At 38.7% G+C, this 14,331-nt stretch overlaps 1 non-coding gene across 1 annotated transcript; it reads left to right on the forward strand.

Moving 5' to 3' along the window:
- Positions 1-6,059: 6,059 nt before the first annotated feature.
- LOC135276541 (small nucleolar RNA U13) lies at positions 6,060-6,160 on the forward strand. The gene has a single exon (XR_010344107.1). It is a non-coding gene; the product is annotated as a small nucleolar RNA U13 (small nucleolar RNA).
- Positions 6,161-14,331: the final 8,171 nt, after the last annotated feature.

Consider the following 14,331-nt stretch of genomic DNA (forward strand, 5'->3'; position numbering starts at 1 on the left):
TATTCTAGAGCAGTTTATGTTCTGGAGAAAGGTGTTTGGAGAGAGTGGTAGCCCACAAATCTAAAATATTTACAACATTTGACCCTTTTTGAAAAAGATTTGCCAGTCTCTGCTCTATGGTTAAAAAGTAAATTTGCTTATTTTTTTTTATTGTGCTTTTAAGATTAATTTATGTTTTCTTTTCTTTTTTATTTTCCTTTCTTTTTCTTTTCTTATTTTTACATAAAAACATAGATTTTGTCCTGATATAGTGAATAAAGCTTCAATTTTTTTCTCTCTATATTGGCAATTAGTTTTCTCAATGCTGTTTATTGAGAAGTGTATAATTTCCTCCCCTCCCCCAGCTTTGGGTTGCCGCCTTTAGCATATACAATCATAAATTCCTATGTGTGTTGGTTTCTGGATTTTCAATTTTATTCTATTGGTCCTTCTGTCTATACAGGTTTAAGAACCACAGTACTTTAGTAATATGGGTTAATATGTAGTTAAGGCTTGTTCCACATCTGCCATCATTGCTTTCTTTCTTTTTTTCAATGTTACCGATTTTCTAGTAATTTTTTTGTTAGGCTGAATATATTTTTAAAATTTCATCATCTTTTATATTATGTGTTTTTTATTTTAGTAGTCTTGTGTTTCCTTTTCTGTCCTTTACTTTATGATCTATGATCATTTTTTTCTTATTTTAGCAATTGGAAAGCATATGATGTGTTTTATTCCCTCTAGTGTTTCTCTTAACAAATTTGAGTAATTTGGACTGACCAATGGTTGTTATTTCGGCTGCCCACCTAGTTGCTACTCCTGCGTTTTTTTTTGTTGTTGTTTTTTTTTTTTTTGAGGTGGAGTCTTGCTCTGACACCCAGGCTGGAGTGCTCGGCTTGGCTCACTGTGACCTCAGCCTCCTGGGTAGCTTGGATTATAGGCACCCACCACCATGCCTGGCTAATTTTTGTCTTTTCAGTAAAGATGAGGTTTCACCTTGTTGGCCAGGCTGGTCTTGAACTCCTGACCTCAAGTGATTCACCCACCTCAGCCTCCCAAAGTTCTGGGATTACAGGCGTGGTCCACCGTGCCCGGCCCCTGATTCCTTCTTTGCTAATAGATCCCTGACATCTGTATTTCCAGCCAAGGGGCTGAATTATGATAACTCACTCACCTTTGCCAATGATTGCTTTAGGGTTTAATTTATGACCTGTTTCTGGTCAATGAAATATTAGGATAAGTCAGCTGGTGGCTTTTTAAAAGGGTTTTCTTCCTGTCGGGGAAGAGGCTTGTCCTTTGCCATAATTCTCTCTCTTCTTATTTTGGAAATGATGCTTTGGAGGTGATGCTCAGAGCTCTGGTATCCATCCTGTGGTCATGAGGAGCAATATTGAAAGTACTCTGAGATTGGCAGAATGCAAAGAACCAAAAGGGCCTAGGTGCCTGACAAAATCAGTGAGCTGCAAAGCCAGTCTTGGGACTGACAGCCTTTAGATGTCTCATTAAGTAATAAATGACCACATGGTTTAAGCCACTGTTAGCTGGGTTTTCTGCTACTTGCAGCCAAAAGCATTCTTAATTAACAAGCTACTTCTCATTCCTGACTTTTTCCCTTTATCCTTTTGTTATTTTTTAAAATTTTCAAATTATTTATTTTTTAATAAAAGAAATCTCTACTTGGGGCTTATTTTTATCTTTCTATTTATAATAGATTTTTCCTTCATTTTCTTATGCTATCTGGACTCCCCTTGACTCCTTATCTCAAAGATAAGAGCTAACTTAGGCCTTCTGTATTCAAGAGTTGTGTTATATCTGCTTTTCTGTTGTCTGAGATGGTGGCAAAAATGGAACTGAGTGAGATCTGGGAGGAAGTGTGGAACCAGGACTATAGGTATCACTGTTGGGGGATTTTGACACTGCCTTTTGTATAAGTTAGTTAAAAGTCCTGTACTGAGGTTTACTCTGCAGAGTTGGAGCTATTTCTGATACTGTGAGAAAAGCTGGTGGCTTTCAGGTTGTTCACCAGGTCCCCGGTGAACTCAGAGCCTTTTCTTCTCTCAAAGACAAGCTGCCATCAGTAATCCTTTTCCCCTCCCCTCTCCCTGCTTGCTTCTCCTGCTCCCTTCTGAGATATAGGTGGGAAAGGCATGAAAAAAATGGATGAATAAAGGAGTTCATCCCTATTATCACTTCTCCGCTTGTATATTTTGTTTTCCCCAGCTAGTGAAACAAACTAATCCCAATTCTTAGTAGTTCTTCCCAACTCTAATAAATGAATATCTGCTTTTCTCTCGTGGTATAGAGAGGCAACCATTTAAAGGGATTCTGAATCTTTTTTTCTTGAGCTTCTTGTCCAACTACCATTCCTCACAGTTAGCCTACTTCCTTCCAAATTGAAGTGTATCAGTGAGCTTTTTCAGTCATTGTTTCTTCATATTTTTGTCCACTGTACTGCTTCTGGAGGAGTTCAGCATAAGCTACAGTTTCCAGAATCTTCTCTCTGTAGATGAAATTTCAAAACCCTTATAGTATGGTGTTACTTCTTCCTTAGTTTGAAAGCTTCTTTTTCTCCTCTTTGGCTATTCTTACTTATTTCGTACATTTTGTTAGATTTGGAAGCAGGGAAATTTCTTGATCCTGTATTTTCTTTCACAGAGAATCTGTGAAATTGGAAGAGTTTATTGATAGCACTGCTTCTATTGCTATGTATTTTTAGCAGTATCTAGAAATACATGTACAAGAGAACTATAGCAATTACAAGGATTATTTGGACCAAGATTACCTCAAAATCTACCTGAAACACCCATGTAATTGCAGAAAAAAATATATTTTTTTAAATTTGAAAGTATTCTGATAATAGCTGCAGTCTCTCCTCCACTTCACATGTGCAGGCACAAACTGAAGATTCTGAAATGGCACCCATTGTGCTGAGTTGAGATTGGCTTTGCGTTATTCTGACCAGTTACAGTTTGTCTTCTATTATTATTAGCACGTGTCCCATACTTCTGGTTTTGAGGTGATAGATATCCTAATTACTCAGATTTGACCACTGTACACCATATACAGGTGCTTATTTTACTGAGAATAAAACCTTAAAGGTGACTGTGGGAATGATAAGTTCATTTTGCCACATTGAAGGCGGACTTTCTAGGAAAATATTGACCTCCTGTTATGTAGATGACTAAAATGCTGCAGAGAGCAACCTGCACCTCAGGTGATAGCACTGACGAGCCAGTAGGCTTGCTGAAGAGTCTTGTCTTCTCTTCTGGTAAGCTGGGTTTGAAGCAAGTTCAGGCTCTGATATGAGGATGTATCATTTCAACTGTAAAGACTGGTGTGGATTGTGTGGACTGGATGTCCCTCAAGACCCACTGAAGGGCACTTCTAGACTCCTAGGACTCCAGACACTGGAGGCACTCCTGACACCATCACTTTCCCAATCTCACTTGCTGCCAGAATTCAGATGTGATTTACATCAGATCCAGTTGCTTGGGACTTTGATTTAAAACTGAATTATAACACGAATGAGATGTCCCATTTTCTCCATGCATACTATTAAGCATTTAATAAAAGTTTTTAACAACTCTGAGTCAGGAAGCGCATAAGTTATATGAGGGGAGAAATAGGCTGTGGGCATCCTCTTCCTAGCCCAAACTGAGGCAGAGGCAGTGTGGCCTGGAGCAGGTGGCCCTGGTGGAAGATTCCAGATTCTGCAACTTCCTGACTGTGGCAGGAGCGGCAATGTTCTTGGCAGCCTGGTTCTGTGGTGAGGTTTCCGGAGTTGCTTCTGGAAGCTCAACCTAGAGCTGGCATCTTTGCTGCTCACTCCTAAAGACTACCCTTTAATAAGTCTCTTTCTGCTTGAAGTAACTAGAATAGATTCTGAGGCCTGAAACTAAGATCTCTGAGCAACGGCAGGACCATGGGAGAAAGACTGTTAGGTCAGAACTTGGCTACCACGTGTTGTTTCTCTTGAGTCTCAGAGATGGAAAACACAGGCCTCTATGAGGAATTACCCCTCCTCCAACTGCAGGAGCGAGGAAAATGGTCCTATGGAGATCTAGAGCATTATTCTCGAGATGTGTCCAGTTGGAAGGACTGCTGGCATCTAGAAGCATGAAGGAGCTTGCAGAGTCCAAGAACTCCCACCAAATCTTCCTTCTCCAAGGCTGCTCGCTTCCCAGCAAGAGCGTTACATCAGTTAGGTTGGCTTGGCTGCAAGTAATAGAAAACTCTCTCACAAAATAAGAAGCCCAAAGACAGGGCATCTCTATTATAAGTTAATTCAGATGTTCAATTACATTATTGTGGCGCAGGTTCTCTCCACCGTTCTGCTCTGTCAAGACAAGATGGTTTTGACTTGGAGGTTAGCTCCCAGAGGGGTTGTTAAATGTTTGTCCCTAGCTTTGGTTTCATTCAGATACACTAACATATGTTTGAAGAAAGGTTTGCATTTTTTTATTGATATAGAATAGTTGTACATACTTTGGGGTTACATGTGATATTCTGATACCTGTATATGGTGTACAGTGGTCAAATCTGAGTAATTAGGATATCCATCACCTCAAATATGTTATCTTTTCCCTGTGTTGGAAACATTGCAAAGCTTCTTCTCTAGCCATTTTGATGTATACAATAAATTATTAACTATAGTTTTCCTCCCTACTATTGAATACTAGAACTAACCCCTTCTATCTAACCGTATTTTTGTACCAAAATGTGCATTTTCTGTGTAATTTTTTTTTTTTTTAATGAATGTTGGAACTTCGTGTGGATGCTCTTAGCAGCCACTTCCTCCCAGCTTACTGGTTTCGTGCTTCTGCCTAACCCATTCTCTAGCCAGGGGAATGGGAGCTCAGGAGTTGAATTCAGTCGGTCAGAATTTACCCTGGATTGTGAGATGGATTCGCTTCTCCCTGAGAGTAAACCCAAATAAAAAAAATTTGCTGTGACAGCAAAGAAGAATGGGAGGATGGCTGTTAGGCAACCAACAGGGTCAGTTCCCAGGGTGTAGTCCATGTGGGTTTCATTTTGTGTTTTAAACTTAATATTTTTTCCCTTTTTTTTTTTTTTTTTTTTTTTTTTGAGACGGAGTTTCGCTCTTGATACCCAGGCTGGAGCGCAATGGCGCGATCTCGGCTCACCGCAATCTCCGCCTCCTGGGTTCAGGCAATTCTCCTGCCTCAGCCTCCTGAGTAGCTGGGATTACAGGCACGCGCCACCATGCCCAGCTAATTTTTTGTATTAGTAGAGACGGGGTTTCACCATGTTGACCAAGATGGTCTCGATCTCTTGACCTCGTGATCCACCCGCCTCGGCCTCCCAAAGTGCTGGGATTACAGGTATTTTTTCCCTTTTTTTAGTGAAAAAGTGACATGCTCATAAATAGAAATAAAGTAACCAGTACAAAAAGGCTTATAAAAAAAAGACTCTCTACCTATCTTTATGTCATAACTTATATAAAATTATGAAATATTGTTAAGAGAAAAATTTTAAATTCTAAACAAATGAAGGAGAACATTTTAAAACTTTACAAAAATGAAGGAAAATAACATATTTATGGATTGAAAGTACTGACGTTGAAAAGATTCTACCCAAATTGATTATAGATTCAATAAAATCCCGATTAAGACCCAGCAAAGTTTTTCTAAGATGTCAACAATTTGTTTCTAGTATTTGTGTGAAAATGCAAAGGGCACAATATCCAAGATAACCTTAAGAAGAAAAAACCTGGAGACTATACATACAGGACATTGTGACTTATTATAAAGTTCCAGTCATAAAGGCAGTGTAGAGTTGGTGCTAGGAAATATAAAAACATATCCACTCATATCCGATGACTCAATTACGACATAGTTTCTGTATGTAGGGGGGAAGAATGGTCTTTTAAAATAAATGGTACTGATTAAATTGCATATCTATATAGAAAGTAATAGGTAGTATTTTTCTCCATTTGCTTAGAGATTTTAAATTTTATTTTAACCATATTTTATATTTTTTGTATATACTTTTCCCCAGATCAATAAAATTCCCTTCTATTTCTAATTTGCTGAGACATTTTGTCACAAATAGATTTTGAGATCCTTTTGTAGTTCATAAATGTGATGTTTTTTTTTCACTCATATGTGAGACATACCTTCCTTAAAGGTTGTTATACCATCAGCACATTACCCATCTGACAGGAAAAAGAAATAGATTTTGACTCTCATCAATACTTTTTTGCATCTATTGACATAATCATGTGATTTTTCTACTTCACTTTGTTAATGTGTCTAATTACATTGATTCATTCTCAAATTCTAACACTCACATTCCTGGAATAAAAGTCACTTAGTCATGATGTAGTAACCATTTTATATATCACTGTTTTAATTTACTGTTTTTACAAAAATTCTTATATATATTTCATGAGAGAGCTTGGCAAGTAATTTCCTTTTGAGTAATGTTCTTTTCAGAATTTAATAGCAAAGTTTTGCTGGCATCATAAAATATGTTGGGAAGTGTTTCTTCTTTTTCTTTTATCTTGAAGAATTTTAAGAAGAATCCACTAGTGAAGTCATCTGGTCTGAGGAGAGTTTTTTGTGGAAAAGTGTTAATTTATAGGTTCAGTTACTTTACTACATATAGAACTACTTAAGTTTTGTATTTCTGTTTGTCAGTTTTGGTAAGGTCTATTTTTACAGGAACTTTTTCATTTTCCCTACATTTCCAAATTTATTGGCATAAAATAGTTCCTCATATCCTCTTTGTTTTGAGACAGGGTCTGGCTCTGTTGCCCAAGCTGGAGTGTAGTGGTGTGCTTTCAGCTCACTGTAACCTCCACCTCCTAGGCTCAAGCAATCCTCCCACCTCAACCTCCTGAGTAGCTAGAACCGCAGGCACACACCACTACACCCAGCTAATTTTTTTGTTTTTTATTTTTATTTTTGTATTTTTAGTAGAGACAAGGTTTCACTATGTTGCCCAGGCTGGTCTCCTGAGCTCAAGCAATACTCACACCTCAGCCTCCCAAACTGCTGGGATTACAGGCATGAGCCACTGCACCCAGCCCCACTCTTATTTTGTAATATCCTATTGTCTAGAGTGATGTAAACCTTTTCATTCTGGCATTGATAATTTCTGGCTTGTCTCTCTTTTTTTTAATCTGTCCTTGCAGATGCCCATTAATTTTACTAATCTTTTCAAACGATAAATTTTTAGCTTTTTATTTTTCTCTATTTCACACTCATTTTTTATTCATTAATTTCTTTCTCATTTTTTATATTGACTTTCATCTACTTCAGGTTTAATTTGCTGTTCTTTTTCTATAGCTAATTGCCATTTCAACTTTTCTTCTTTCCAAAATATGCATTTATTGCACAAATCCCCCCATTGCAACTTTAGCTACATCCAATGAGTTTTAATATATTGAATTTTCATTATTATTCAAGCAAAAATATTTTCTAATTTTTATTGTAATTTCTCACTTAAGCCATACACTATCATTATTATTATATAATTTCCAAATAGCATTTTCTCATTTTTTTAAGTTTAATTCTACTATGATCATAAAACATACTATGTATGATTTCAACCCTTTGAGATTTTCTGAAATTTGCTTTATGGTCCAACAAAATATCAGTGTTAGTCAATGGGCCACATGCACTTAGGAGAAATGTGTATTCAATTGTTAATTATGTTCAAATCTACATACATATTTCTCTTTTTTTCCCCACATATTTCCTTTTCTCCCCTCTACGTGTTCTATTAGTTATTCAGAGAAGTGTCTTATCAACTTGCATTTTGGCAATAGATTTGTCTATTTCCTTTTTTTGTTTCTGTCAATTTGCTTTATATATTTTAAAGCCATATTAAGTGCATATGTTTTTTAAGTTAATGTATTTTGTTGGTGGACTGGCCATTTTCTGTATAAGAAACACCCCTCTGACTCTCTAGTGATGCTTCTTGCCTTAGATTCTACTTTGTATATTGAATCTATACTGGTTTCGGGGGGTTAATGTTTGCATTTTGTATTAAGCCAGTGTCCCTGAGAAGCAGACTTGGAGTACAGAAGGTGAGAAGTGAACCTAAGAATACTGGTAAGGTGGCAGGAGTAGACACAGAAGGGAAGTAGGAGTGAGGTGGCAGGAGCAGACCCGGAAGAAAGGAAGCTGACACCACATGCACTAGTGAGCTGTTGGCTGTGGACAGCCAGGACTCACTTCTCCTCCAGGAAGTCTCCTCTAGGCTTCTCAGTAGCTTTGCTGGGAGACTGCATGGAAACACCTAGGAATTTCTCCACCTGAAGGTGAGCAAGCTGGAGTGTTTACCACCAGCTCACATCCTCATTAGACAAGGGCTGCTCCTGACGGCATCAGCTTCTCAGAATTTCTCCTCTGTCCCATTTCCCACCAGCCTGCGTTCCCAACCAGCCTGCTTCCAGGGTTAAAGAATGCCTTCAGGCAAGACCCAGTGCTACATGCCACTGAAAGACATCTGGAAAGTCATGGCAAATGCCAAGGAATAAAGCAGGGTATTCACAGTGTCTTCTACTCATGGAATCTATTTCCTCATTCTTTTGCTTTCAACCTTTTTTGTGTCCTTATATTTAAAATGTGTCTCCCATAAGCAGCCTATAACTGCTTCATCCCACCCAGGGTGACCATCTTTGTCTTTAAATTTAGACAATTCATTTACATGTAATGTAATTACTAATGAATTTGATTTTATAATTATGTTCCATTTGTTTTCTATTTGTCATCATGTTTTATGTTCATTTTTAAAAATTTCTTACCTTTGTTTGGATAATTCAATTTTAAAATTACGTTATTCTCCTCTTCTGCCATTAAAATATATTTTTGCTAGTGTTTTGGTTTTTACCCTAGAGATTCTAGACTAAATACAGTCAAATACAAATTATACTTTTGCCATCTCCTCCTGGATAATCATGGACCTCAGAACTGAGATCTGGAGCATTTACTAGGTAGGCAAATGGACATCTTTTGTGAGTCCTGGACTCCATTTTTTAATTTTCTAAGGACTGTCAGGCAGTCTTCCAAAAACCCTCTGCTCTGCTTCTCAGTGGCTTTCCACTTAGCTTCTTCATCTCTTGCCCTCTGCAGCTAAAAATTTGCCAGTGCATTCAGAGGGAAACCATTTGTTATTGGGGTATTTCACTGCATCTCCTCTCTCACCAGGATCTTAACCACTCAAATCCTTGGCAGCATCCCCAACTCCAACTTTTAAAAAAAATTTTTTTTTTTTTGAGACAAGGTCTCACTCTGTTGCCCAGGCTGGAATGCAGTGGTGGGATCTCAGCTCACTGCAACTTCTGCCTCCTGGGTTCAAGTAATTCTCATGCCTCAGCCTCCTAAGTAGCTGGGCTACTCAGCCACCATGCATGGCCACCACACCCAGCTAATTTTTGTATTTTCAGTAGAGACGGGGTTTCCCATTTTGGCCAGGCTGGACCTGAACTTCTGATCTCAGATAATCTGCCCACTTTGGCCTTCCAAAGTGCTGGGATTACAGGCATGAGCCACTGCACCCGGCCCCCAACTCCAACTTTTGTCTTCTTAGTTCTGTGAGAGCCCCCAAAGCACTCTGCAGGCTTCTCTGTTCCTTAACAGCTAGCAAGAGAGTGAAAGTCCGCCTTGACTTTCGCTCTCTTGCCAGCACCAAGAATCAGCAAGTGCCCCAGAAGGGAAAACAAATTCCAGGATATCTGCCTACTTGAGCTGTCCCGTTTCCCCAGGTTGCCTTAGCAGCTATTCAAATGCCTTCAACAGTGTTTTATGTGTATTATCTAGCTTTTCTGGTTGTTTTGACAGGAGGAACAATCTGTTACAAATTATTCTAGCATAGCCAGGAGTGAAAAGTCTTCTAGAATGTATTTACTCTGTCATTTTTTTGATGGACATTTCATTTTTTTGATGGACATTTAATTTTTTCCCTAGTCTCCACCTATTATAAAAATTGTAGCAAGAAGTAAGTCTGGACATCTGTCTTTGCTGATGTGTGTATGTGGCTGTCGAATTCCTAGAAAAAGAACTTCTTGGTCAAAGAAAGGATGCATTTGAAATGTTGATAGCTCTTACCAAATTTTCCTCCCAAGAGATGTATCAATAATGTGTGAGAGAGTGTGTTTCCCCAAAGAGTGTGTGTGGTTTTATAGAAGAGGTACAGTAATTTCTTCAGAGGTACCTAAAGACAGGAAGATGAATGTGTCTGCTTAAATTCTTGGTCCCCCCGATATGGCCTCAGCACAAGATGGAAGGGATCCCCTTCCCAAAGTGAAAAATCCATGTCTATGCTCAAAGTATCTTTTCTCCATAATAGGACTAGAACCCAAGGGAAGTAAAAACTAACTGAGCCACAAAGAAGAACAAGTTTTAACAAATGTACCCACAATGAGGATGGAGAATTACTACTGTTTCTATTAAACTGATAGGGGTTATGGGAAGCCTCTTTTTATAGACCTTTAAGATGCTGATGAGCTCACCAGAAGTTCTTTTCGAAATACCCATGATTATAATTGTTTCAGTGTTAGTTCAAGACGGTTATTTTCATTTTCAAACAACTTTGAAGTTCAAATTTTGAAATAAAAAATGTCCCCTTACATTTCTAATGGTTTTGCACTATTGGGAAGTAATGGCTTAGGTTTTTATAAATGTATTTGGGCATCTTAAGGATGGGTCAATTTGTTAGCTTCCCAGGAATGCCAAAGCATAATAGTGATAACTTTTTGTTTTATTGCCCTTTTTCTTATTTGATAAATTAAGGTAGTACCTGATTTTGCATTTGGAAGCATTTATTTCATTGTTCAAAGACTTCTTTTCAATTCAAATTCTTTTTTATTGAAATTCTTTTTTTTCCCCGTCTCTCATTGGGTCCTGGGGAGATAATTTAAAACCACCTACATGAGATGGCCTTCAGGAATAATTAAATCAAGCACATTACTGTGTGCACCTTCAGCATCCTCTCTGACTGGGAAACACACAGCAGCCTACTCATGAGAACATTGTTCTTTAAACTTCAATGCTATAGCAATACTATCTGGTAAGATAATTGTCTCCAAAGGGATGAAATAAGGCTAAGAAACCAAAGCTCTCCAGCCTCTTCTAAGTTTGCTTCTGATGCCTGCCTCTCAGCCTTGCTTCTTCTAGCAGGCCCCAGCTGCCTCTAGGCTCCACTGTGCCAATATTCTTAGAGCAGCCTGGTTTGCTGGCATGTTTTTGCCTCAGTATTCCATTTCTCACACCCTCTGATGGCCATTTTATTTTATTTTTAAGAGGGGAACTAAGATAGGTGGCCTGAAGTACAATAGTAACTTCCTTGAATCTTGCTGTCCTGGCTAACTAATGTCAATGAGATAACTAAGGCACATCCACAGGTCACATTCTGGGCCTTTAAAAGCACTCACACAAACTCAGTTGTTTCGTCTAGACAGTTATCTTCAACTGGGCCTCTTTGCTGACTCATGTCAGCTTTGAGCTCAGATTAGCCTGTGAAATTTACCTGGCTAAAAAATTCAGTTTGGCCTGACTTTGCCATTCTTGATTCCACTTTTGATTCAGACTGAAATATAAGGTAAACCTATGTTCAATGCATGCTTTAAAATAAGATGAACATGGACTTGAAGAGATTTATTTGCCTCATGTGAGAAGAAGTCTGGGTTTAAGTAGATTAGGGCTGGAGCAGTAGCTTAAGGATGCTATCTGGGAATTGAGCATTTTTTCTTCCTGCTCTCCTGCCCTGAGGATGACTGATGTACCTCCAGCATCAAGCTCAAATTCTAGTCAAGAATTAAAAAGCAGCAGAAGAGGTAGGCCCAGCCAACTTGAGATTATGTTTCATTCATCAGATCTACCATGGTCTCTCCTAGCTACAAAAATGTCTGGGAAGGTAAGTTTTAGCTTTCTAGTGTCTATGGCAGAAGAAAGCATGGAATGGGATGTAAATGGATTTTAAATGATCCCATTTGTCTACCTAGTAGGTTTGGGTTGTTTTGGCATCTTGCCCTACTCGTTCCATGTTTCATCTTCAAGATTGATCATTGAGAGACCTCACCTACCACTTCCCCTTCTGCTGCCAAGATAGGGCAATGAGAGCTAAGATATAAATAGTCTGTGATTTACTTAGAATTGTTTTTTCTTTAATGTTGAAAGAGCACAATGGCCAGATGTCAGAAAACCTGCATGTCAGTCTTATTTATCCAAAACTGTCTTGTTTTGAGCAAATCACTTCAAGTCTCTGAGTCATAGTTTTCATAAAATGGAAAGGCTGGGCCAGAATCTTCTGTCCTTCCCTCTTGCCTAGGATCTCAAATGTCTATTATTAAAACAGTCTCTTGTTACCACAGGGACTCAAAGAGTCCAGGCCCAGAGAAGAGGTCCTACCCTGCTGCCCATCATCCTCATCTCCTACTATCTTCCAGTTATCTCTTAGGACCTCCCAGAACTTGGACAGAGAGAACCCAGGGGCATAATATGAATTTAAGATCATTGCAGTAAACTATATTTTTCATTGTCCTTATTGACTTTTGGCTTTAAAATATGAATTATTTTCAACTTTGTTGGTAGAACTGCAGTTCCCCCTTCAGGTAATGGTGGCTTCTCTGGAATCACAGGAGTGACCTAGAGGTCAAGCCATTGAAATGGTGTCATCTACCAGCTTTTATTCACTACTTGGCCTAACATGGCCCAAGAAGCTGCCTTAGAACCAGTCTCCCATCTTGTTGATATAGCAAGTTTTCTCCAGGCTTGTGCCTATATCCTTAGCACCTACTGAGTCCATGAAATACTTCCAAAACTTGCTTAACTGTCTAGAATCCTGCAATATTGCTGAAGATGGAAATATCTGAGTATGCAGATGTATGAAATGACTGTAAATCTTCTAAATAATTTAGAACATATTTGGGAACTAGGATTTGTGATTAATTTTCAGATATTTTCTACAGTTATTGTCATTAGTTTCTTCTCTCAACTTCTTTTCACCTCAGGCATCTTTTGCTTGGCAACTGGTTTACCTTATCAAAGGTATAAAGTGGTTAGATATGTACATTGTGTTTAGTGCAACTTTAGTCAAAGGTTTGGATTCTCTCTTCATACCATGATTATCCTATAAAATGTTTGAACTCTCTTTTCTAGTGGGTTGTCCATGCGAGAAGGGGAAAGGTGTGCAAGGGAGATTGTTGGGGGATTGACCAGAGGGTTTGTATCCGAACTGTATGCTCAGTGGGCATCAAACTGACCATGGGTGCTGCAGCCAGGGAGTGGGTGCTTCCCGGCCATTTTCCTCTTTCTTCTCCTTTTGTAACTGCATTATGCAAAAGTTTGGTCTCTTGATGGTGTCCCTTAATTCCCACAGGATTTCTTTTTTTTTTTTCATTCCTTTGTCTTTCTGTTCCTCTGACTGGATAATTTCAAATGTTTTGTCTTCCAGCTCACTAATTCTTTCTTCTGCTTGATCAAGTCTGCATGTGAAGCTATCAATTTTTTCAGTTCAGTCATTATATTATCTCTAGATTTATATTTGTTTATTTTTTATGGTCTATTTGCTAAACTTCTCACTTTGTTCACATATTGTTTTCCAAATTTTATTTAATTTTCTATCTATATGTTTTTGTAGTTCACTGAACATCTTTAAGAGGATTATTCTGAATACCTCGTCAGTTATTTCATGGATCTCCATTTCTTTAGGTTATATTAGTGGAACATTATTAGTTTATTTTGGAGGTGTCACAGTTCCCTGGTTCTGCATGATCTTGTGTATCTGCATTTTTGCATTTAAGAAGACAGTCCCCTGTTCTGGCCTTTGCAGATTGTCTTTAGTAGAGATAGACCTTCACTATTTAGTCTGTGATTTTTGAATAGCCAACTAGTTATGACCCTAGGCAGGTAGAGCTTGTTGTAGGAGTTGGCTGGGCCACTATCTTTGCTCTGATGTGGAGTGGAGCTTTTGGATGGGCTCTACTGTCTGGAAAAACCACTGGCTAGGATCTACTATGAGGTGGAGCTACTGGGTGGGTAATGTAATGGCTTTTAATCAGGTCACAAGATGTAGTCCCTACTGGATGATTAAACTATTTGAGATGTAGTTGGGCAGAGCTGCTGACTAGGCTCTGAGGTTAGGTGGAATCACTAGTTGGGATGAGCAGAATCGAAAGCTATGCTCCTTAGAAATGCACAATTGAGGATTGCCTCTCTGTCAGGGTGGAACCAAGGAGTAGCCTTTTGGTTGAGTGGAACTGCTGCTTGACTTCCCATGTCAGGAAGGCCTAACCCCTATGCTTTGTCCAAAATAGGCAAAGGCCAGCATCTCCCTATTTTGTACAGGTTGGTAGTGTGAGGTCTGAGGTTGGGCGTGGAGACT

The sequence above is a fragment of the Aotus nancymaae genome, unplaced genomic scaffold, assembly GCF_030222135.1.
Source record: "Aotus nancymaae isolate 86718 unplaced genomic scaffold, 86718_ANA_hifiasm-v0.15.2.pri h1tg000025l, whole genome shotgun sequence".
NCBI classification, from domain to species: Eukaryota; Metazoa; Chordata; class Mammalia; order Primates; family Aotidae; genus Aotus; species Aotus nancymaae.